Source organism: Amphibalanus amphitrite, unplaced genomic scaffold (assembly GCF_019059575.1).
Source record: "Amphibalanus amphitrite isolate SeventyFive unplaced genomic scaffold, NRLGWU_Aamphi_draft 000238F_arrow, whole genome shotgun sequence".
Lineage (NCBI taxonomy): Eukaryota > Metazoa > Arthropoda > Thecostraca > Balanomorpha > Balanidae > Amphibalanus > Amphibalanus amphitrite.
In genome coordinates this window covers 250,114-272,661 of record NW_024881733.1, presented here as the reverse complement: position 1 = coordinate 272,661, position 22,548 = coordinate 250,114, and the positions used below count along the sequence as shown (strand labels likewise).

Below are 22,548 nucleotides of genomic sequence, written 5' to 3'. Positions count from 1 at the left end.
CTGCTCGAAACCGGCCGCGGCCCAAAATCCCACAAAGATGCGCCCGCCACGTGCAAACCACCGAACCCACCCCCTCCAAAATTTAATACAACAAACAGATGCACGCGTCCGACTAAAGTCGAAAATTTCACCCCCGTAGCCCGCACCGTTCCGGAGCAATAGCCCGCCAAGCGTGACGGACGCGTCACATACATACATACATACGGACATTTTGATTTTTATATATGTAAATTTTCTACAGCATGTCAAATCGATATCCTCCCCAATATTTTATATACGACTGGATACTCGATATGCAGAAGAATAAGCATATGTCAAAAGTCATGCTAAAAGTTATTCAATGAAATCATTGCCTCAAAATAGAGTAAAAGTCCACTTGTGCAATCACAACATTCTTTAATCGCTCTCAAATTTCACATTGGACTCTTACCACCCGAGGAGCGGTGTGGTGTCTTTCACCTTCTCAGCTGCACCCGAAGTGAGATTGCTAAAATAAATGTTTTCATTAGAGATCTATAAATCGGTGGATATGATTGAGGAATAATTGGATCAACATCTTGCTTGTTATCAAGTAGGTATAGCTACAAAATTCATTCCAGAGCTTCAATTCCTCTAAAAAAAACGTTTCCGAAACTAGCCTGTCTCGGGGAACCTCTCATGATGTGACGGGCGAGTGTGCGGCAGCTGAAATGCCGGACTGCCGGATTGGCTCCGGCGGTCGACGGCTCAGCTGCGCCAGAGCCACACACCCGCCTTCGTCAACCTGACGGTGTAGTAAATGGACAGGTGAAAACTCCAGTAGATTTATGAATGGTGTTTTTAGATGCATGTATTCGAAATTATTTAGAATAAAGGTACCGCAGCGCTACTCGAAAAGCGCTGCCCTCGAGTAAAGGTAAGGTGGAATTGATAAAGCACAAAACTGAAACCGGATACTGGAACGGGACACGATAACCGGACAATTGGTAAAACCCAATAAGCAGATTCCGCTGGTGAACTCACGCCCGCTGGTGGTGGGCTTGGTCCTGAGGCCAGCGGTGCTGGTGGCGGTGCTGCCAATGCTGGGACGGGAGCTGAAAGACCAGAGATGAATATCCAGCACCTAGCTATTGACAGTTGATTGTTGGTCAGTTACAATAACCTTCGCCTCAGTGGGGGGGGGGGGGGGATATGTTACCACCCTGTCGCGTTTTTTGCGTATAAATAAAAAACCGCCGCGCCGCTTGGCATAGCTTTTTGTACATCAATTTTGGACAATCTGTTAAACTTTTGGCCCCAGGTCATGGCAGGTCAGGTCACCAGGTCAAGTTAACTGACAAGGCCTAAAAAAAAGTTTGCAATCATGTCCAGCCTGCAGTGTTTGTCAGCAAGGTTTTAAACTTGGTGGATTGCATGATGTTATGGGCGCCTACAATTTGTATATCTCGGATTTTTTTTTTATATCCGTGACCTAAGGTCAGGTCAGTGGCGTGACCTTACCATTATAAGTCAATGGAGAAAAATGAAAATGCCTCTAGATCCGTGTGTATGCATAGGAACAGTCCAAATATTTCAGAATCACAATGATTTGGACCACCCGTGACGATCAAAGTGTCTTTTTTTGCTGATAGCCTCTAGAAAGGTCTTCCGAGGTCATTTGAGTCTACAAAAAGATTTTTGCCAATAACTCTCGATTGGAAAGAGATAGGACGCTGTGGATGGCCTGTGGATGGACGGGTGGTCCAAATCATTGTGATTCTGAAATATTTGGACTGTTCCTATGCGTACACACGGATCTAGAGGCATTTTCATTTTTCTCCATTGACTTGTAATGGAAAGGTCACGCCACTGACCTGACCTTAGGTCACGGATATAAAAAATCCGAGATATACAAATTGTAGGCGCCCATAACATCATGCAATCCACCAAGTTTAAAACCTTTCCGACAAACACTGCAGGCTGGACATGATTGCAAACTTTTTTTTAGGCTTGGTCAGTTAACCTGACCTGGTGACCTGACCTGACATGACCTGGGGTCAAAAATTTCACACATTGTCCAAAATTGATGTACCAAAAAGGACCCTAAGCGGCGCGGCGCTACGCGCCGCGGTTTTTTATTTACACGCAAAAAACGTGACAGGGTGGTAACATATGCCCCCCCCCCACTGGGGCGAAGGATATCGGACTGGCCACAGCTCGCCCTCGGCTGGTGGAGCTCCGCTCCGTCCCCCGTCGGTAAGACCGCTCGTCGGAGCCGATGGACGCACAGCTCGCTGACCGTCGGTACGGACGGGCCGCGTGGCCGAGCTGAGAGACCGGGCTGCTGCAGCCCACCGTCTGGGGCCGGCCCCTCGGGACAGTCCTCGTGGTATATATACCGAGACCCCACGGAGAGCGGGTCGGACAGCTGAGAGCCGTCACTGACACCGCCGGACAGCTGGGACTGACAGCTGGCCGCTAGCGGCTAGCGGCTAGCTGACCGACCGCCGCTCACCGACCTCTGCCACCGTCACCACTAGGAGAGACGGCAGCCGCCGATAACCAGCGGCTGTACCCGCCGACGGAGCTCGGTCTCACTGCCGGCACTCTAGGGACTCGGGGGGACTTCACCGACTCCCGGGGACTCCTCGACACTCATGATCACTACCATGACTCCATTGACCTCTGGATGACTCCCCATGACTCTGTATGACTCAGTAGACTCGTCGTGAGTCAATGTCGGTACGGGCCGGACCTGTAACAGACAACAAACACAACGGAGTCACAACAAACACAACAAACATTATAGATGATATGTGTGACACACACACTACACAGCAAACAGAGTCGCCATAAATAGCAAACAACATCGGCGTGACAAACAACACAGACCGGTTTATCGTCAATATATATTGCACCAAGGTCCACAGTGCACTGTCCATTACTTATCACTGTACCGGCCATCTGACACTGTGTGTAGTAGACACCACCAGAAGAGGGGGACCCACCTGTGAGGTCTGGGTAGAGCAACAGGAGCAGCGGGCAGAGGAGGGGAGCACAGAGCCGCAGATAGAGCACGTCAGCGACACTAGCGCCGCCTACCAGTCTGGTCCGGAACCTGTGGTTGCCGAGTACACCGCATGGAGAGGAGAATAGGACGAGAGGTTAGTGATCTCCTGAACACCATCCCCACTGGCGGATACAGTCGCCACGGCGACCAAGATGATGCTGTCGGAGAACCCGTGCGTCCTCTTGACACTGCAGCAGAGCCGACACCTGACCACGTCGTGATTAGAAGCGGAAACAGCGGTACAGGTGACGTCACATGCCATGTTCCTGCAACGCACTCAAATCTAGTGAATAATACAGTGCAATACTTACGTGTGGCTCTGTGTGGCTATTAGCATTACCCGCAATCCGCCACGTGGAGGCTGCCACATCGGACTGCGTCTCTATTATCGCCCGAGACCCCTCAGGTAGTGCAGAGCCCACCATTTCCTGAGGGAAGACACGGCAGCCATCCGGCCCCGAGTAGCCCATCTCGGTGTGTGCTACTCGCAGCCGATTGGTGGGCACAAACGGCCCTTGGGCGAGACAGCTCTCCAAGCACGGCAGAGGCAGGCTTGTATATCACTCATCTGTCGTGGGTGGCCTACACCAGCTGATCGTGGTGGCTGAAAATATACCGGTGGGTCAGGGCACTGTCGTACAACGACTGGCGTTTTATCATATATTTTTCCATAATATGTCATTGAATAGATTGGTTTACATTCTGATAAATCATAATGTATGCTCGAGCTGGGAAGGTTACCAAAGCCAGCTCCGATAACATGTGCACATGTCAGTTTTCCATTTGCTGGCCCACGTACAGCTGTCTGCCCGTGGCTGAACACTGGCTCCTTCAGAAAGACGGACACCCGACCGAGCGTCTGCCCCCGGGCTTTGTTCACCGTCATGGCGACAGCTGGCCGCGCGGGGAGCTGGAGACGCTAACAGCGGAAGGAAAACGCGTCATCCCGGGACTGGTAATGCAATAATTATGAGTCTGGTGTCATTTGTGAATGCTGCTAACTACAAGTCGAATCGTATCAAGTATATTCACAAACGTTGGAACATAAACAGGTATGCATCATGCAAAAATCGCCCACCCAACTAACCTGTCTCGGGAGTCCTCTGATCCTGTGACGGGCGAGTGTGCGGCAGCTGAAATGCCGGACTGCCGGATTGGCTCCGGCGGTCGACGGCTCAGCTGCGCCAGAGCCACACACCCGCCTCCGTCAACCTGCCGGTGCAGTAAAAGTATAAGCTATTATCCCAGGTCTGATTTATTCATCATATGCATGAGGAACATGCTCCTAATTTCATGTAGCTTTCAGAGTTAAACACAATTTATTAGAACTATAATATATGGTGACTTACAAAAAAAAGACAAAGGTAAACAGAATACGGAAACCGGACCCGGGAACGGGAAACGGAAACAGGAAACGTGAACGGACACAGAAATAGGATACAACAACTGGACTATATGTAAAACCCAATAAGAAGATTCCGCTGGTGAACTCACGCCCGCTGGTGGTGGGCTTGGTCCTGAGGCCGGCGGTGCTGACTGCTGGTGGCGGTGCTGCCAATGCTGGCAGAGAACCTGAAAGACGATAGATGCATTACCAGAACCTAGACAATTGACTTGTGTTTAGTGGCAGCTTATTTCTTTGCAAAAAAAGTCGCATAAGGCAGAGCATTGTAGTTCGTCACTTTTTACAAATGTCTTTTATGAATCAATTTTCTACAGCACGTCTACTCGATACCCTCCTCGATATTCTAAATACGACTCGATACTCGATATGCAGAAGAATAAAGCATATGCCAATCGTCATGCTAAAAGTTATTAAATGAAATTATTGCCTAAAAATGGAGTAAAATGCTACACAACATTCTTCAATCGTTCTCCAATTTCACATTGGACTCTCGCCACCCGAGGAGCGGTGAGGTGTCTTTTACCTTCTCAGCTGCACCTGAAATGAGATAGCTAAAATAAATGTTTTCATTAGATATATAAATTCCTGGATATGATTGAAAAATGGTATGGTCAACAGCTTGCTTGTTATCAAGTATAGCTAAAAAATTAATTCCAGAGCATCGATTCCCCTCTCCCAAAAACGTCCCCGAAACTAACCTGTCTCGGGAGTCCTCTGATCCTGTGACGGGCGAGTGTGCGGCAGCTGAAATGCCGGACTGCCGGATTGACTCCGGCGGTCGACGGCTCAGCTGCGCCAGAGCCGCACACCCGCCTCCGTCAGCCTGCCAGTGCAGATAAATGGATAGGTTATTATTCCAGATGATTAATGTATGGTGTTTTTAGATTCTTGTAGTAAAAATTATTTATAATGAACGTAAGGTGGACTTGATAAGGCACAAAACTGAAACGGGACACGGGAACTGGACACGGAAACGGGACACGATAACCGGGCAATTTGCAAAAATCAATAAGCAGATTCCGCTGGTGAACTCACGCCCGCTGGTGGTGGGCTTGGTCCTGAGGCCGGCGGTGCTGGTGGCGGTGCTGCCAATGCTGGCAGGGGATCTGAAAGACGATATATGCATTACCAGCACCTAGACAATTGACTTGTGTTTAGTGGTAGCTTATTTACGTGCACTAAAGTCGCATACGTCAGAGCATTGTAATTCGTCACTTTTTTTAAAAATGTCTTTTATCCCTTGCCAGGCGAGGGCCTTTTCCATAACACGGACGGCGAGGGGGGGGGGGGGTGGTACGAACCCCCTCGCGATTGGCTCCTATGGCACTTAGAAAAAATGCCAAATTTACAGGGTAGGTGGGTCCATAGGAGATCTCGCCCCTGTTAACCCGCGACCTGGTGGGGGGGGGCTATTTTTTGCCCCCCCCTCCAGACTTTTCGATATATCTCCAGAACCGCTGCGCCGATCGTCACCAAACTTTCAGTACCCTCCCGGACATCAATTTTACACATAGTGACCAAATTTTTTTCCAAAGGCTATGATAGGTTGGCCGGAAATGACGTCAGAGTGACGTCATGTTCTGCCGTTTTCGACCCAAAAAAGGGTTTCGCGGGAAGAGCTGTCAGGCCTATAGCTTTGCAAATACAGAAAAATGATAAAGACGTAAAAGCTATAGAATTAACCCTCGCCCGCACATGCCATTTTCCCATCCTAGAACGCACATGGGGGAGGGGGGGTGGTTGCCACCCCCCCCCCGCGGCATTTCGTTCCTGTTGGAGATAGAGCTTAGCGGTAAAGACCAAAAAGATTCTTTGGGAAGAGACGAATCCAATGATACCCAGTCTTACCTTCTCAGGTCAGTCATTGACCTTCCAGGTCAGGTCAAACTAAAAAATGTTGCTGTTTTAGGTCACCGTTGGATATCAAGCGCGCTGCTTGTCATATACCGATGACGATGCCGTTTTCTGGTGCCAAGCCAGCTAGAACCTCTTTGTCACACTACCCGACCAGGTTTTTGCTGCTGAGGTCATCTCAGGTCAAGTTAGGTCAAGGTCAATAATATGTGTTTGTATGTCTGTGTGTGTCTGTGTGTATACTGATGTGTGCACCGATTGTTTATGTGTCCATATTACATGAAATCATCATCTGAGAAGCTTTTACCAAAAATGTAGTCAAAAAAAATTCAAAAAAGTAAATTCAGCTTGCCTAAAACGCAATTATCTTAGATGACGTAGGTTGACCTTGACCCTGACCTTGACCTCTGTACATCGTCGAACAACATGTTTCATGATAGGTGGGAGGTAGGATTGGCATAAAAGGCCGAAATCAAGGTGTTAAAAGCTCACAAGGCCCATAGCAAACGCAAGATGTTGAGAATTGGCCATTTGGGTCATGACATGACCTGAAAAACAAGGTCATATCTCCGAAACCAAAAACCACAGAAACTTGAAATTTTCAGTGGACATCAAGAAAGGATAGAGGAGCAGCTATACGAAAAATCAGCCTTCTAGCTCTAAAAATGTTGAGTGCAGAGCAGAAAGACTACCTGGGGGGGGGGTGGCAACCCCCCCCCATGTGCGGGCGAGGGTTAACAGGGCTACAAAACTGCTATCTCGGATTTTTAAAAAAATTGATTTTGACCCCTAAAAATCAAATTTTTTTTTTTGGATATTATAATCGAAAAATCCAAAAAGTTTTTTGAATTTCGTAAAAACCGGAATATATGTGATAGTCCTTATCGCCTTCCATCCAAATACCAAATTTGAGATTGATACCTTTTTTTGGCGTAGTTATAGCGAAAATACTGTTCAAAATTGATGACGTCAAATTTTCAAACTCAATTTTTAGCAATTCTAGACCCCGTAGCGCAAAACAAAGACGACCATTAGACTCCCCGTGACGAGCTGCATCGAATCAATACCCATTTAATGCAAAACTATCAACTTTAGAATTTGGCCTTTTTTGGCCTGACCTTGACCTGACCTTGACCTGTACTTCACCAGAAAGTGACCTAAGCCGTACCTGATAGTCTTATAACCAACACCATTGAGTTGGAAATGAAAAATTGGCCATAAAACATGCATCACACAACCTTAGTAAAGTTGGGCTCATGTGACCTGACCTGTGACCAGGGCCTATTTTAACATGTTAACTGGGGTGGCAAAACCCACCCCAGTGGTGCGGTTTTCCACCCCAGTCGTCTTACTTTGCCACCCCAGTGAAAAACAGCCCAAAGTCTGCTCACAGATATTAGCTGCCGACAATCACGGGGGCGACACATTCTTGAGACGCAACATGCTTGACAGGGGGAAAAGGGCTGGCACTGAGGCGCTAACACCACCAATGGGATGCCCTTTCACTACTGGGGCGCCCTGCCGCAACTGTGGCGCCCTACTTTGATTGGGACACATTACCGGTAATAGGGCACCCTACCACGACTGAAGAGCCCTATCAACATTGGGGCGCCCACGGTGACTACAAATAGGGCGGCGCCCAGACACGATTGGGGCGCCAACCACCTTTGGGCGCCCTATCAGAAATGGGACGCCGTACCACTACTGGGGCGTCGTAACACTAATGTGACGTTCCGCTGGTGCTGGGGCGCCCTAAGTTTCTGGTGCAACCCACCGCCACGAGGCACCCTACCACCACTGGGGCGCCCACCACTACTTGGGCCTCCGGCGCCCTGCTACAACGGGGCGCCCTGCCCCTACCATCACTGGGCGCCCTGACACGGCTGGGGCGCCCATCACCATGGGGCACCCTACTACTCCTAGGATACCATCCCACTCCTTGAGCGCCCTTTCACAATTTGGTTCCGTACCACTCCTGGGGCGCCCTGCCTGTAGTGGAGCGCACTTTAACTACTAGGACACCCTACTATCACTGAGGCGCTTTACCTTTACTTGGGCGCCCACCACTATTGGGGCGCTTCCCACTATCGGGGCTTCCTATCACAACGGGTGCACCTTACCACAACGGAGGTGCCGTACCACTACAGGGGCGCATTTACTGATAGCAGTAAGTCAAGTACAAACTCGCCCTTACTGCCACTACTGGTGCGCTATGCCACAACTGGGACGCCTTACAACTAATGGGGCGCCCACCGCTGTTTGGGCTCAATGCCGCTACTGGGGCTTCATTACACTACTGAGAGGTGCCCCGCCACGCCTGGGGCGCCTTACCGATACTGGGGCGCCCTGTCACTACTGGGGCGCCCCTCAGGGACGCCATACCGCTACTGGGTCGTTCTTACTTTTGAGGCGCCTTACCACAACTGGGGCGATATGTTGTTGTTGTTGTTGTTGTTGTTGTTGTTGTTGTTACTCCTCCCGGTCACCGCCGAGGCGGTGACGTAGCCACGCGGCTCTTGTGGGCCGCGTAGCCGGCAGCTAAAGCCGCCACCAAGGGGCGATATGTCGGTAGGTATCAACGGCGCATCAATGACAAATAGCAATATACAAAATTGGGGCATTCCAAGATAGATCGACCAAAGCCGTACACCCTCATATTTTATTTTTTGCTTAAAATTGGTCTAATGGGTTGTGATGGGCGGGGAAGCCAGCTGTGCCAAGGATTTTTTTTCTTCGAACAACGGTTTCCGAGATATAGCCTCAGGCAATTCCTGGAGGTCACGCTGCAACCCTATGTTTGACGGCTTATAACTCAGAAACTATTGGTTTTCTATGGTAAAAACTTTATATGGTTCAACTCGCAATTAACCAACAAACGTTTTGGCTACCTCGGATTTTCGATTTTTGAAAATTTTGATCACGTGACATCTTGACCTTTTTTTCGAAGAGTGACCTCGATATTTTCCCAACTGAAAGTCGCAATTATGTCTGATGACGATTAAAGCCTTATCAATTGTCATTCATATGCGAAAATAAAAATAGTGGCTATCGCCCTGCGTTGACCTCAGGTCAGGTCATTTTTATGACCTGTCCATTATTACGAGCGGGAGCGACAGCGAGATCTCGAGAATAAAGCAAGATAGCGACAAGCGGTAAACGGTACAGGATTCACACGGATAAGGTCTACAATTTTTACTGAGGTCATTTTCAGGTCAGGTCAAAGATGACGTCACAGGGGTAAAAAGGAAGTCAAAATAGTTTTGGCTTTTGATCTAATAAAGAAAGAGACGTGGAACAGGCACCATTGTGTTTGCTTTCGCCTAGCACCAGTTTGTTTTGAATTTCAATACCGATGAACTAAGGTCAGGTCAATTTCTTGACCACCCCATTATAAGTCAATTGGGGAAAAATCAGCTCCCTTGTTTTTACACTAAAACGCGTCGGAATTGACTAATATACCATGAGTGACTTCATATACGACTAACTTTGACTACCTTGAGACTTTTTTTGCTCTTGGTCAACTGTGACGTTGCTCTTGGGTCATGTGACGTCATTAAAGGTCACCAAATGGTTATTTAATAATAACTCCTTACAGGTTTGAGATACAGCCGCGCGGATAGGCTCATTGTGTTCAGCTCGTCAAGGCCCATCGAATGATATATATGATGACCTTAAGGTCACGTGACCTAAGGTCAACTTTTGACCTTGACCTTTCGAGGTCAACATACACATGTTTCGATGCGGATCGACGAGAGGATCACGATGGTGCTATTAATGTGTTCCTAGTTGGGATACTTTGAAAGCTATTCGAGAAAAACTTCATATATATGTAGTGCCGCCATTTAGACTTTCTTTTTACCCCTGTGACGTCATCTTTGACCTGACCTGAAAATGACCTCAGTAAAAATTGTAGACCTCATCCATGTGTACCTTGTGCCGTTTACCACTTGTCGCTATCTTGCTTTGTTCTCGAGATCTCGCTGTCGCTCCCGCTCGTAATAATGGACAGGTCATAAAAATGACCTGACCTGAGGTCAACGCAGGCCGAAAGCCACTTTTTATTATCGCATATTGATGACAATTGATAAGGCTTTAATCGTCATCAGACAAAATTGCGACTTTCAGTTGGGAAAATATCAAGGTCACTCTTCGAAAAAAGTCAAGATGTCACGTGATCAAAATTTTCAAAAATCGGAAATCCGAGATAGCCAAAACGTTTGTTGGTTGTTTGCAAGTTGAACCATATAAAGTTTTTACTATAGAAAAACAACAGTTTCTGAGTTATAAGCCGCCAAACATAGGGTTGCAGCGTGACCTCCAGGAACTGCCCGAGGCTATATCTCGGAAACCGTTGTTCGAAGAAAAAAAATCCTTGCCACAGCTGGGTTCCCCGCCCATCACAACCCATTAGACCAATTTTAAGCAAAAAATAAAATATGAGGGTGTAATTTTTTATTTTTGGTCGATCTATCGTGGAATGCCCCAATTACAACAGTGACGGCGGAACGCCTTCAATTAAGGGGGAACCGCCGACTTTTGGTCGCATTCTTTCCATGCAACGCCAATGATCTAATGTTAACCCGCGCCCCAGTGGCGGTCTCAGACAACTTCGCCCTAGTGGGGGGGGGGGGGGCATACAGGGTTGGGCAGATAAATTGGGACAAAATACATATTTGCATTCAGAACGCCGTAGCTTAGAAATTTGTAAACGTAGGCATTTCAAGTTTGGATCACATATTGCCACACCAATTTTACACATTTATCACCAAATATGGTCACCGTGGTCCACCTGCAGCAGTCCTTATCGGTGCCTGGACTGGCCGCACGCGCGGCGAGATCTCCCGTCTGAAATGGCTCGTAATTGTAGCCAACTGGCACTGCTGAGGCTCAGCAGTCACATGGGGACGTTCGTTAGATTCACCCGCAAAAACGCCCCAGCAATCAGAACTTGTGTGGGCTGAGGTTTAATGAGGAAGGGGGCATTTTCCCTTGGGTACAGTTTGCGAGATCCTCCGTTTCAGAAGATTTTGTATTTAATTTACTGTATGCCGGGGAGCTGACTCCTAGAAGAGCATCACTCCATGCAGGATGTTGCCTTCTTCCATCTTGTTGATTCGAACTGCCGGAATAATGGTTAGGTACGCTGTAATGGCGAAACCCCTCCCGATTCCGTAAAATAAGGGGGCCCCACGTGGCCGTCAGAAGTCACCGAGTGGAATGACATTACCGAGGTCTGCTGCATGCTTTTTGGAACTAAGATCACGTCTTCTGGGCTGGTTGCGATGTTTCATGGTGTTTGCGGTTGTTCATATGTTCGGTTATGGGGATCGGGATACCATCGTCGAAAAAGACCTGCACGTGCTTGCTCGCTTCTCCAAGCCCTTCAAGAGGAAACAATCTTTTTAACGTCACAGCTGCTTCAACATCTATGTTAACAGGTTGATATGCATCAATGCATAAGAGTACATGTTTGAGAAGCTGGTATATCGCTTTCTCATGGCGCGGCTACCTTCGTTGTAAGCTCGCGCCACTGTTTTCGCGAGGATCCTCTGATTTAACTGAATTTTGCCTTTTAGCCCCCCTGGAAAACCGGGGGAGCGGCCGGTGTCAATGCAATAAGTATGTAAGGATGAGTCAACATCTTCTCTTCCTCCAACGTTTACGTCTGTTCGATACACACTACTTTCAGCCATTTGATGGAGCATAATGAGAGTATTGGCATGCATGTGCGCACGGACCAAGTTGATAGTGACTGGCTTAAGCCCACGTTCTGTGACCAGCCGACTCAAAATTACAACGCAACCTGCATAACATGGAAAAGTATTCATTAGCCTATATTTATGTTCAAAAATTATCTTAATCACTCAAAAAATAGTCGTTTTAGAGAAAGTTGAAATTTGTCCCAATTTATCTGCCCAACCCTGCATGTTACCACCCACCTCTAACTCAAAAACTAAGAGGGCTAGAAAGACGCGGTAAAAAGCAGTCGATAGCTCTCAATGAGTACGTTTGAAAGTATTTCGGTCATTTTTCATCTTGGAGCAATATTGGGGTCACTGGAGGTCATCAAAGGTCAAAATTTGCCAAATGTCATTATATTGTTCAGAAAACATGCATTTATCTCAGGAACTATGATAGCTAGAAAAACGCATGGAAACGCAATCGATAGCTTTTGAACTCTTCTTTTGATAAGGTCATCATCAAAATTGACCTCAGGTCAACGGTTTAGCCTCCAGAGGGCAAAAACTAAAAAATAGCTGTTTTTTCGCAGTGTTTTTCGACAATAACTTTTGACTAGAAAAAGCCACGACATTTCTATTGGCAGAATCGTGTTCCTCTCGACGAGACGCGTCGAATGAACTATAATTTGACCTTGAAAGGTCAACTTGAAAATTTGACCTCAGGTCAAGGTCTTGACCTGACCGGAAAAGGTCATGTTGCATATCATTCAATGTGTCTCAACAAGACAAACACAATGAGGCCATCCCCAGCGTCTTATCTCTTTCCAATCGCGAGTTATTGGCAAAAATCTGTTTGTAGCCTCAAATGACCTCGGATGACCTTTCGTCGTCACGGGTGGTCCAAATCATTGTGATTCTGAAATATTTGGACTGTTCCTATGCGTACACACGGATCTAGAGGCATTTTCATTTTTCTCCATTGACTTATAATGGTAAGGTCACGCCACTGACCTGACCTTAGGTCACGGATATAAAAAATCCGAGATATACAAATTGTAGGCGCCCATAATATCATGCAATCCACCAAGTTTAAAACCTTTCTGACAAACACTGCAGGCTCGACATGATTGTAAACTTTTTTTAGGCCTGGTCAGTTAACTTGACCTGGTGACCTGACCTGACATGACCTGGGGTTAAAAATTTCACAGATTATCCAAAATTGATGTACAAAAAGCTAAGCCAAGCGGCGCGGCGCTACGCGCCGCGGTTTTTTATTTATACGCAAAAAACGCGACAGGGTGGTAACATATGCCCCCCCCCCCACTGGGGCGAAGGTTAACCCTCGCATGTGTAGGGGGTCGGCATGGTTTTTCGCAAATAACTCGCGTAAAAAGCGGCCGATCGCGATCAAACTTTCAGTAACCTCGCATTGATCAATTTTACACCTATTCTGAAAATTTCATGACCCTGACCCAAATGACCTTTGACCTGTGACCTCTTTTCCAAGACCATGTTTGGCCGGAATCCCGATTCCACGTATGTCGGCTCGCATTAGCCGCGCGTTTGCAAGCTTTTCGTGGTTTTAAACGTTCAAACATGTGATTTGATGTCGCTCCCATGCATTAGGGTGGGTGTCAAGGTCACCTGAAGGTCAGGTCAGGTCATTGACCTTTGGTGACCTCGGTTCACATTTTCGAGTTTTACATGTTTCTAGGCTAGTTTTTGGAGCTGAATTCGAATTTAGCAACCATTTGAACATTTACGAAGTAGATTTGGTGACTTCGTAACATGTTACGAAGCTGTCAGAGGCGGTTGACACGTACTACGAATACCCGTCACGACGCCTACTGGTTGACCTGACCTGACCTGACCCGACCTGGTCTAAATGCTTAAAGACATCATCTGTGATCAAAACTAAGTACTAACACGATATTCATGATCAGCATCCCGAAAAACCCCTTAGCAGCCACACTTTACGACTTTCTAACAGGTCCCGATATTCCCGACTTTGGGTTATTGACCTGACCTGGAAGGTCAACCAATGACCTAAGACCTTAAAATTGGGTATCATCGGCTTCCTCTCGTCACGGGCAACACGCCCGTTTTTTCCGCGAAGATCTAGCTCGATCAGGGGCCAAACGGCAGGCAGGGGGGGTCCAACCGACCCCCCCTACACATTAGAAGCTGGCAAACGCCGCACACATGCGAGGGTTAACCCGCGCTGGGCGGGGGATGGGGTGGGGTGTTTCAACACCACTGCGGTTTTTCGCAGATATGTCAAAAAAAAACGACGGCGCTCAGCTCCGCTGTTTTTTAGCACACCTGTTTGAGCATCTTTTCCGCACATGTTGTGAAAATTTCAGACCCAGGTCGCTCAAGATCAGGTCACCAGGTCACGCCAAGTGACCTCACCTCAGAAAAAAAAAATAGAATGCTCGTCATAGATACACCGACTGAACGATTGCCTTGAAACTTTCAGCGGTTGATAAAAGTAGCAATATCTATAAAACGTTTATCTCATAATTTTGATATCGGTGACCTAAGGTCAGGTATATTTGCGACCTCTCCATTATAAGTCAATGGGAGAAAATTGAAAGGCGTCTGTTTTGCACGAACACCATTCTAGACACTCAAACATCGGGGTGCAGGTAAACTTGACACACTGAAATGGAAAATGGCATCTGTGATCCCTCGTCATGTCCCCAAGGTCATCTCAGGTCACGAAAAGTATCTAACATTTTTTCGTTAATAACCTCTGATAGAGGCATGCTAGAGCGATGAAAACGCCTTAAATGTGTTCGGCTCGACGATGTGGATCGACTGATATGTAACATGACCTTTTCCGGTCAGGTCATGACCTTGACCTGAGGTCAATTTTTCAAGTGACCTTTCAAGGTCAAATTATAGCTCATTCGACACGGCTCGACGAGAGGAACACGATGCTGGAAAAGTAATGTCGTAGCTCTTTTGAGTCAAAAGTTATTGCCGAAAAAAGCACTTAATAAAAGCGGTTATTTTTGGAGTCTTTGCCCTCTGGAGGCTAAACCGTTGACCTGAGGTCGAATCTGAGAACATTTTACAGAAAGGCCTGTAAAAGAGCTATCGATTGAGTTTTTTGCGGTGCCTTAGCTCTTACCGTTCCCGACTCCCGAGTGCCAACTGCCAACGGTTCCCGTTGGCAGTTTCCAAAATGTTGAAATAGCCAACATTTTTTCTTTGATGACCTAGTCTGGTGACCTGATTTTTGACCTGACACAAAACATAACCAAAGTGTTTTCGTCCTTATTTTGGATGTTCTTTCGAATGCCGCTTACTGCATGTCGTTACGTGGCCCAGGGGCCGAGTTAAAAGGGGGTGGGTGTTCAGACACCCCTCCCCCTGCCCGGCGCGGAAGTGGCGGAGCACCGGCCCGGCCCGGTTTAATGCCAAAATCAAAGGGGAAACGGTGCCCAGGTGCCCCCCGTTTCGCCGCCTAGGAATTAGCTACAACACTGGTTACCAATGCATCTTTCTTGGCATTAGGTACAGAGCCATAAGCGGTTCAAAATCTGGAGAGCGTCTCGGGGCAGTGGTGTGGCGAGATATTTATATTTATCTACAAGCAACAATGGGGTGAAATTGGTTGGAGGTAAAGTTGAAAGTAGGGGGGGGGGGGGCGCCCACACAAGAGACAGGGGCGCCACCACTGCCTGGCCACCCCAGTCCATTTGTCTTAAAATAGGCCCTGCCTGTGACCCTTGGTGACCTGACCTGTGACCTGACCTGGTATTGTCAGTGACCTCTAATAGCAACATATCTACTAGGCAACTGACGCCCTATCGCTGATTCTCGACAAAATGCGTTTTCCTCGGTGTTATAGCGCATTCCCTAGAAGACCCGTGAACGGTGAAACATTTCATCTTTGACCTGACCTGTGACGTCATTGGTGACCCCGAGGTCAATGAAATTTGGTTTCCTTCGACAAATTTGACAGGCCTTTCGAATGCCGTTTGAATTTTGCGGATCCGTCCAGTAGTTTCGGAGATACGAGGGGGGGGGGCAAAAAATAGCCCCCCCCCACCAGGTCGCGTTATAAACAGACCCCACCAGGGCGCGGGTTAAAGTTTGGTAACTCTAAGTCAATATTTAGGGAGGTTTTGGGGGGTATGAGTGGAAAAATTGTGCTAAAACATGTTAAGTTTTTTTTCGCTTATAACTTTTTACCTAGTAAAGATAGAGCAAATATAAAAGCACCAGTGAACTCAGGACGTCCGTGCGCATCGAATGATATAATTTGTTACCAATTTTAGTTAACTCTGGAATTGTTGCCACTAAGCTAGTCCAATTTTCCCCTGACCTTGTACCGGTTTTTGTGACCTGTTGACCTGACCTGAAAAGACCGGGACTTCAACTTTTCAGCAAAGGTGCGAAAATGTTGCCCCAGGGTATGCTAAATTTCGCGGCGCTACGCGCCGCCGTTTTTACGTTATTTGCGAAAAACCTTAACCCTCGCCCGCACATGGGGGGGTGGTTGCCACCCCCCCCCCCAGGTAGTGTTTCTGCTCTGCACTCAACATTTATAAAGCTAGAAGGCTGATTTTTCGTATAGCTGCTCCTCTATCCTTTCTTGATGTCCACTAAAAATTTCAAGTTTCTGTGATTTTCGGTTTCGGAGATATGACCTTGTTTTTCAGGTCATGTCATGACCCAAATGGCCAATTCTCAACATCTTGCGTTTGCCATGGGCCTTGTGAGCTTTTGACACCCTGATTTCGGCCTTTTTTGCCAGTCTTACCTCCCACCTATCATGGAACATGTTGTTCGACGATGTACAGGGGTCAAGGTCAGGGTCAAGGTCAACCTAGGTCATCTAAGATAATTGCGTTTTAGGCAAGCTGAATTTACTTTTTGTGAAGTTTTTTACTGCATTTTTGGTAAAAGCTTCTCAGCTCATGATTTCATGTAATATGGACCCAAAAACAATCGGTGCACACATCAGTATACACACAGACACACACAGACAATGACATACAAACACATATAATTGACCTTGACCTAACTTTACCTGAAATGACCTCAGCAGCAAAATTCTGGTCGGGTAATGTGACAAAGAGGTTCTAGCTGGCTTGGCACCAGAAAACAGCATCGTCATCGGTATTTGATAAGCAGCGCACTTGATATCCAACGGTGACCCAAAACAGCAACATTTTTTAGTTTGACCTGACCTGGAAGGTCAATGACTGACCTGAGAAGGTAAAACTGGGTATCATTGGATTTGTCTCTTCCCAAAGAATCTTTTTGGTCTTTACCGCTAAGCTCTATCTCCAACAGGAACGAAATGGCGCGGTTAATTGGGTTGCGTCAACAACCCCCTCGTCGGGCAAGGGTTATGAATCAATGTTCAGCACGTCTACTCGATAGCCTCCTTAATATTCTATATACGACTGAATGCTCGATATGCAGAAGAATAAAGCACATGCCAAGTGTTATGCTAAAAGTTATTCAATGAAATTATTGCCTCAAAATGGAGTAAAACTCTTCTTGTGCTATCACAACATTCTTCACTCGTTCTCCAATTTCACATTGGACTCTTACCACCCGAGCGGTGTGGTGAACTTCGCTGTCTCAGCTGCGCCTGAAATGAGATAGCTAAAATAAATGTTTTCATTAGATATATATAAATTCCTGGATATGATTGAAAAATGGTATGATCAACAGCTTGCTTGTTAGCAAGTATAGATAAAAAAATAATTCCAGAGCATCGATTCCCCTCCCCAAAAACGTCCCCGAAACTAACCTGTCTCGGGAGGCCTCTCATCCTGTGACGGGTGAGTGTGCGGCAGCTGAAATGCCGGACTGCCGGATTGGCTCCGGAGGTCGACGGCTCAGCTGCGCCAGAGCCGCACACCCGCCACGTCAACCTGCCGGTGTAGTAAATAGACAGGTGAAAACTCCAGTAGATTTATCTATGACGTCATCTGCATATTTCCAGTTTTACTTTTATTAGCATCATGGACTATTGCTAATACTACCAGTTACTATATTGCTAACTACTGCATTATTGATATATAGTAGTCTAGGTTGGCATGTTGGCAGGTTGGCAGGTTGGCAAAAAAGGACTTTATAAGAAATACGCCCGGTTATATATGACAAGATATAACCGGTTTTTCCGCGACACAACGAGCGTCTTCTTTGGGGCGGCCCCGGAGCCGGGCCGGCCTCTGCGAGCAGCGTTCGGCGGCAGGCGGGCGGCCGCCTGCGCCCCCGAGCGGCAAGGCCGCTAAGGCGGCGGCCTCATCTGATTGGTGGAGCGACTTGTGTCACGTGACGGTGACGGCGCGGGGTTTGAGTGCATTTGCGCGGTCACTCTGTTCTAAGCCGCCCGGTCTGACGCAAGTCAGCAGTGTTTTCGCTCTGAAATGTTTTTGCGTTTCCCACCCACCCACCACCATTTTTTTTTTTTTTTTTACACATACCAAACTCTTAAATAAAGATGGGTTTTTTCCACAAAATGTGGTTTTTCCCCAGCTAGGTCCCCCGTTTTTTTTTTTCTAGTTAGGACTTTTTCCGGGGGAGGACACACACGACAGGGTTTCTAGTTTGGGTGGGGACACCATTGCGCCGCGCGGGGGGAGGGGTGGCGGCCCGTTGGCAGGGCAGTCTCGGTTGAGACTTGTATACTTGCTAGTGTGTTTGTGTCGTGTTCATTTGGGCTGAATATACCAATAGCCCCTTTTGTACAGCTACAGTGTTTTCCTGGAGGGACTTGGTTGTGAAGTTTGCGCTGAGATTGGTTACGCATAGCATAGCTAATTGTCTCTATGTTTGCTGGCAGCTCGAAGGGGAAGCGGAAAATAACTTTATCCCTCGCCGGCACAGGTTGGGTTGATGCACCCCCCCTAAGGTTTTTCGCGAATAACTCGCGTAAAAAGCGGCCGATCACGACGAAACTTTTAGTACCCTCGCATTGATTAATTTTACACCTATCCTGAAAATTTCATGACCCTGATTCAAATGACCTTTGACCTGTGACCTCTTTTCTGAGACCATGTTTGGCCGGAATCGCGATTCGGCGTATGTCGGCTCGCATTAGCCGCGCGTTTGCAAGCTTTTCGTGGTTTCAAACGTTCAAACATGTGATTTGATGTTGCTCCCATGCATTAGGGTGGGTGTCAAGGTCACCTGAAGGTCAGGTCAGGTCATTGACCTTTGGTGACCTCGGGTGACCTCGGTTCACTTTTTCGAGTTTTACATGTTTCTAGGCTAGTTTTTTAGCTGAATTCGAATTTAGCATCCATTTGAACATTTACGAAGTAGTTTCGGTGCCTTCGTAACATGTTACGAAGCTGTCAGAGGCGGTTGACACGTATTACGAATACCCGTCACAACCCCTACCGGTTGACCTGACCTGACCTGACCCGACCTGGTCTAAATGCTTAAAGACATCATCTATGATCAAAACTAACACGATATTCGTGATCAGCATCCCGGAAAACCACATAGCAGCCACGCTTTACGACTTTCTAACAGGTCCCGATTTTCCCGGTTTTCGGGTCATTGACCTGACCTGGAAGGTCACCCGATGACCTAGGACCTTAACCCTCGCCGGACCTATTGGTTTTCTACATACGCGCCGGCCGAGGGGGGGGGGGCGGGTACGACCCCCCCCCCTCGCCGTTTCGCCCCTGGTGGAGCTAGCGCGTCGCGGAAAAAACGAGCGTGTGCGCCGTTACGAGACGCAAAGATTGGTACCCGATTTTAAGGTCCTAGGTCAACCGGTGACCTCTGAGGTCAGGTCAAGTGCCCCAAGGTACGGTTCAGTTTTTGGTGAATAACTTCGCAAAAAACGGCCGCAGAGCGCCGATTTTGGCAGCATCTTGTTCGTCTCGCTCAGGCGCGTCGAATGATATACTTTTTGTCCGGTTCAGGTCAACTTGGGGTGTTGACCTCAGGTCAAGGTCAGGTCAGCACCCCCAGGTCACGAAGCTGGTCGAAAGAGGTCATGTCGCATATCATTCGATTCGGCAGGTCTTCCTGAGTCCATTGGTGGCTTTCCCGACTCGCTAGCTCAATTTGATCAAGAGTTATTGACGAAAAACTAATATGACCTTGATGACGTCATAAATGACGTCACGCAAGGTCAACATTGCAAAAGTGACGCATCTTACCTTGCAAGGAGTGCATCAAATCACGATTCTGTGTGCTTGAGATAGTTGGAGATCGTTCCCGGCGCCAGAATAGCAGTTTTCATTTTTCCCCATTGACTTATAATGGTGAGGTCACGAAAATGACCTGACCTCATATGACCTTTAGGAAAAATCCGAGATATACAAGTTGTGGGACTCATAATGGATACTAGATCCTGCAAGTTTCATTTCCCTGTGACATCTCCTCTGGCAGTGAGGGCGTTGCGAAGTTGTGACATCTGAAGACCGTGCAGAGGTTCACTTATGACGTCATACTCATAGGTCAGTGACCTGACCTGACCCAAAAATTCGGTTGGTGTCAAAAGATCCGGCTTGGATCAAAGGTCAGGTATGCCAAGTTTCAGCTCTCTATCGCCAGCGTGTTCGGAGCTATCGCGAAAAAACCCTATGGGGGGGCGGCATCCGCCCCCCCCCTCGGCCGGCGAGGGTTAAAATTGGGTATCTTCGGCTTCGTCTCGTGACGGGAAACACGCTCGTTTTTTCCGCGAAGCTCTAGCTCGATCAGGGGTCAAACGCGAGGGGGGTCGTACCCCCCCCCCCCCTTGTGCCGTCGAAGGACGCAAAATGGCCTGTGCCGGCGAGGGTTATACAAATACGCAATACATAATACAAAGCACTACACAAAAATACCAAAATACATATTAAAAATAAAAATATACGGACACGGGAATAGGGACGCATGGGACATTGACCCAGGAAAATATGTTCAAAACAATAAGAAGATTCCGCTGGTGTACTCACGCCCGCTGGTGGTGGGCTTGGTCCTGAGGCCGGCGGTGCTGGTGGCGGTGCTGCCAATGCAGGGCAGGGGATCTGAAATATATAAATATTTAGCACTTACACCATTTGTAGGTACCTATACATCGTAACTCGTACAGTTTTTTTTTCTCTGACGACATGACAACTGGCCTAGGTATCGCTTGCAAGACTCCTCACAATATTTCCAAGATGATGGTAGAAGTAAACTAACACTAAGCATATACAAAGCTGTTTGAGATTACTATCAAATCATTTATCAATGTATTGATAACACATACACAATTCATGCGTGCCTGTTCACTCTGAATACAATACTAAAACACTCACGGAGGCTGGTGGTGGTGATTCCGGAGCCGGTGGTGCTGGTGCTGGTGATGGTGATGGCTGATGGTGATGGTGGACCTAAAATAAATGGTAATTTTCATCAATACTTGATCATATATTTATTTCTATTTGGTGAGGTTCTGTAGAAAACTTAACCCGGCACCGCCTGGGCTATTTCCGTACCCACGACAGCCGGGGGGGGGGGGGGGCGTCGGATCCGACCCCCCTGTTATCTCGAAAACCTGGTCGTATCGAGCCCCGCGAGGCGGCGTTCGAAAGGTCTCTACGAGACCTTCCCAAAGCATTCTTAAGATTTTAAGATTGAGGTCAACTTTCGGGTCAAGGTCAGGTCAAAGGTCAAATTCTGGGGTTTTGCATGATTAGGCTTACGGACAGTGGAATCGACAGCTGCTGCTCGAAACTCACCAAAAATGACCTCAAAGACCTAGTGAAGGTACCATTTGCGTATAGGGGTCATACTAAGTACGGGTCAAGGTCAGGTCAGGTCACGAAAGGTCACGGTTTTCACTTTCTGCTACATGGGCGTGTGACACATGTTTTATGGCTTATTTTTCACGCCGAATCCGATGGTAATGGTTATATGTGACCCCAAGTCACTGTGCTGGTGATAAGTGTGCATTGAAAGCATAAAAAAATCGTTTATACCATACATAACTAAACGAGGGCTAAGAAAAAGGTCAATTTTTCAACTTTTTATTTTTGACATAAAAATGCACTTTTCTAGACAAGCTTTGTCCCAGGAATCTAGTGGTGCCATTTGTTTTCACATGCGATGTTCAAAAGTGCCTCTAATTCACGAAAATGCTTATGACGTCACCATGCCCTATGCATGTTGGAGCTATTTTTTACAATTTGGGGGTCAAAAATCAAGAAAGAAAGTTGAAATTTGGGACATATAATGTTCTAATAGAGCTCTATAACATATATTCCGTTTTTTTTTTGGAAATTCTCAAAATTTTGGATTTTATTAGCTGTTTTCCAAAAAAAAAAGTTTTTTGAATTTTTAGGGGTTAAAAACACATTTTATGGAAAATCCGAGCTAGCCATGTTAAAGAACTCGTTGAGCTGCATCTATTCATGACCATAATTTGCAATTTGCTTAGAACCCTGATTAAACCCTGATTTTTGCTGACTTTTTTTGGAAAATATTCATAAAATCCAATATTTTGAGTTTATCGAACAACCGGAATATATGTCAAAGAAGTGGTCTATGTGCAGCTACATACCAATTTTTAGAAGAATCGGTTCTAAAATGTGGGAGTTATTCAAAATTTTATGACGTCACGACAC

The 22,548-nt window shown here is 47.1% G+C and overlaps 1 long non-coding RNA gene across 1 annotated transcript; it reads right to left on the bottom strand.

Moving 5' to 3' along the window:
* Positions 1 to 5,204: 5,204 nt before the first annotated feature.
* On the bottom strand, positions 5,205 to 21,291 carry LOC122386041. The gene is made up of 3 exons (XR_006257319.1): positions 21,241 to 21,291; positions 5,469 to 5,539; positions 5,205 to 5,256 (listed from the first exon to the last, which is right to left on the bottom strand). It is a non-coding gene; the product is annotated as an uncharacterized LOC122386041 (long non-coding RNA).
* Between the last annotated feature and the right edge of the window lie 1,257 nt (positions 21,292 to 22,548).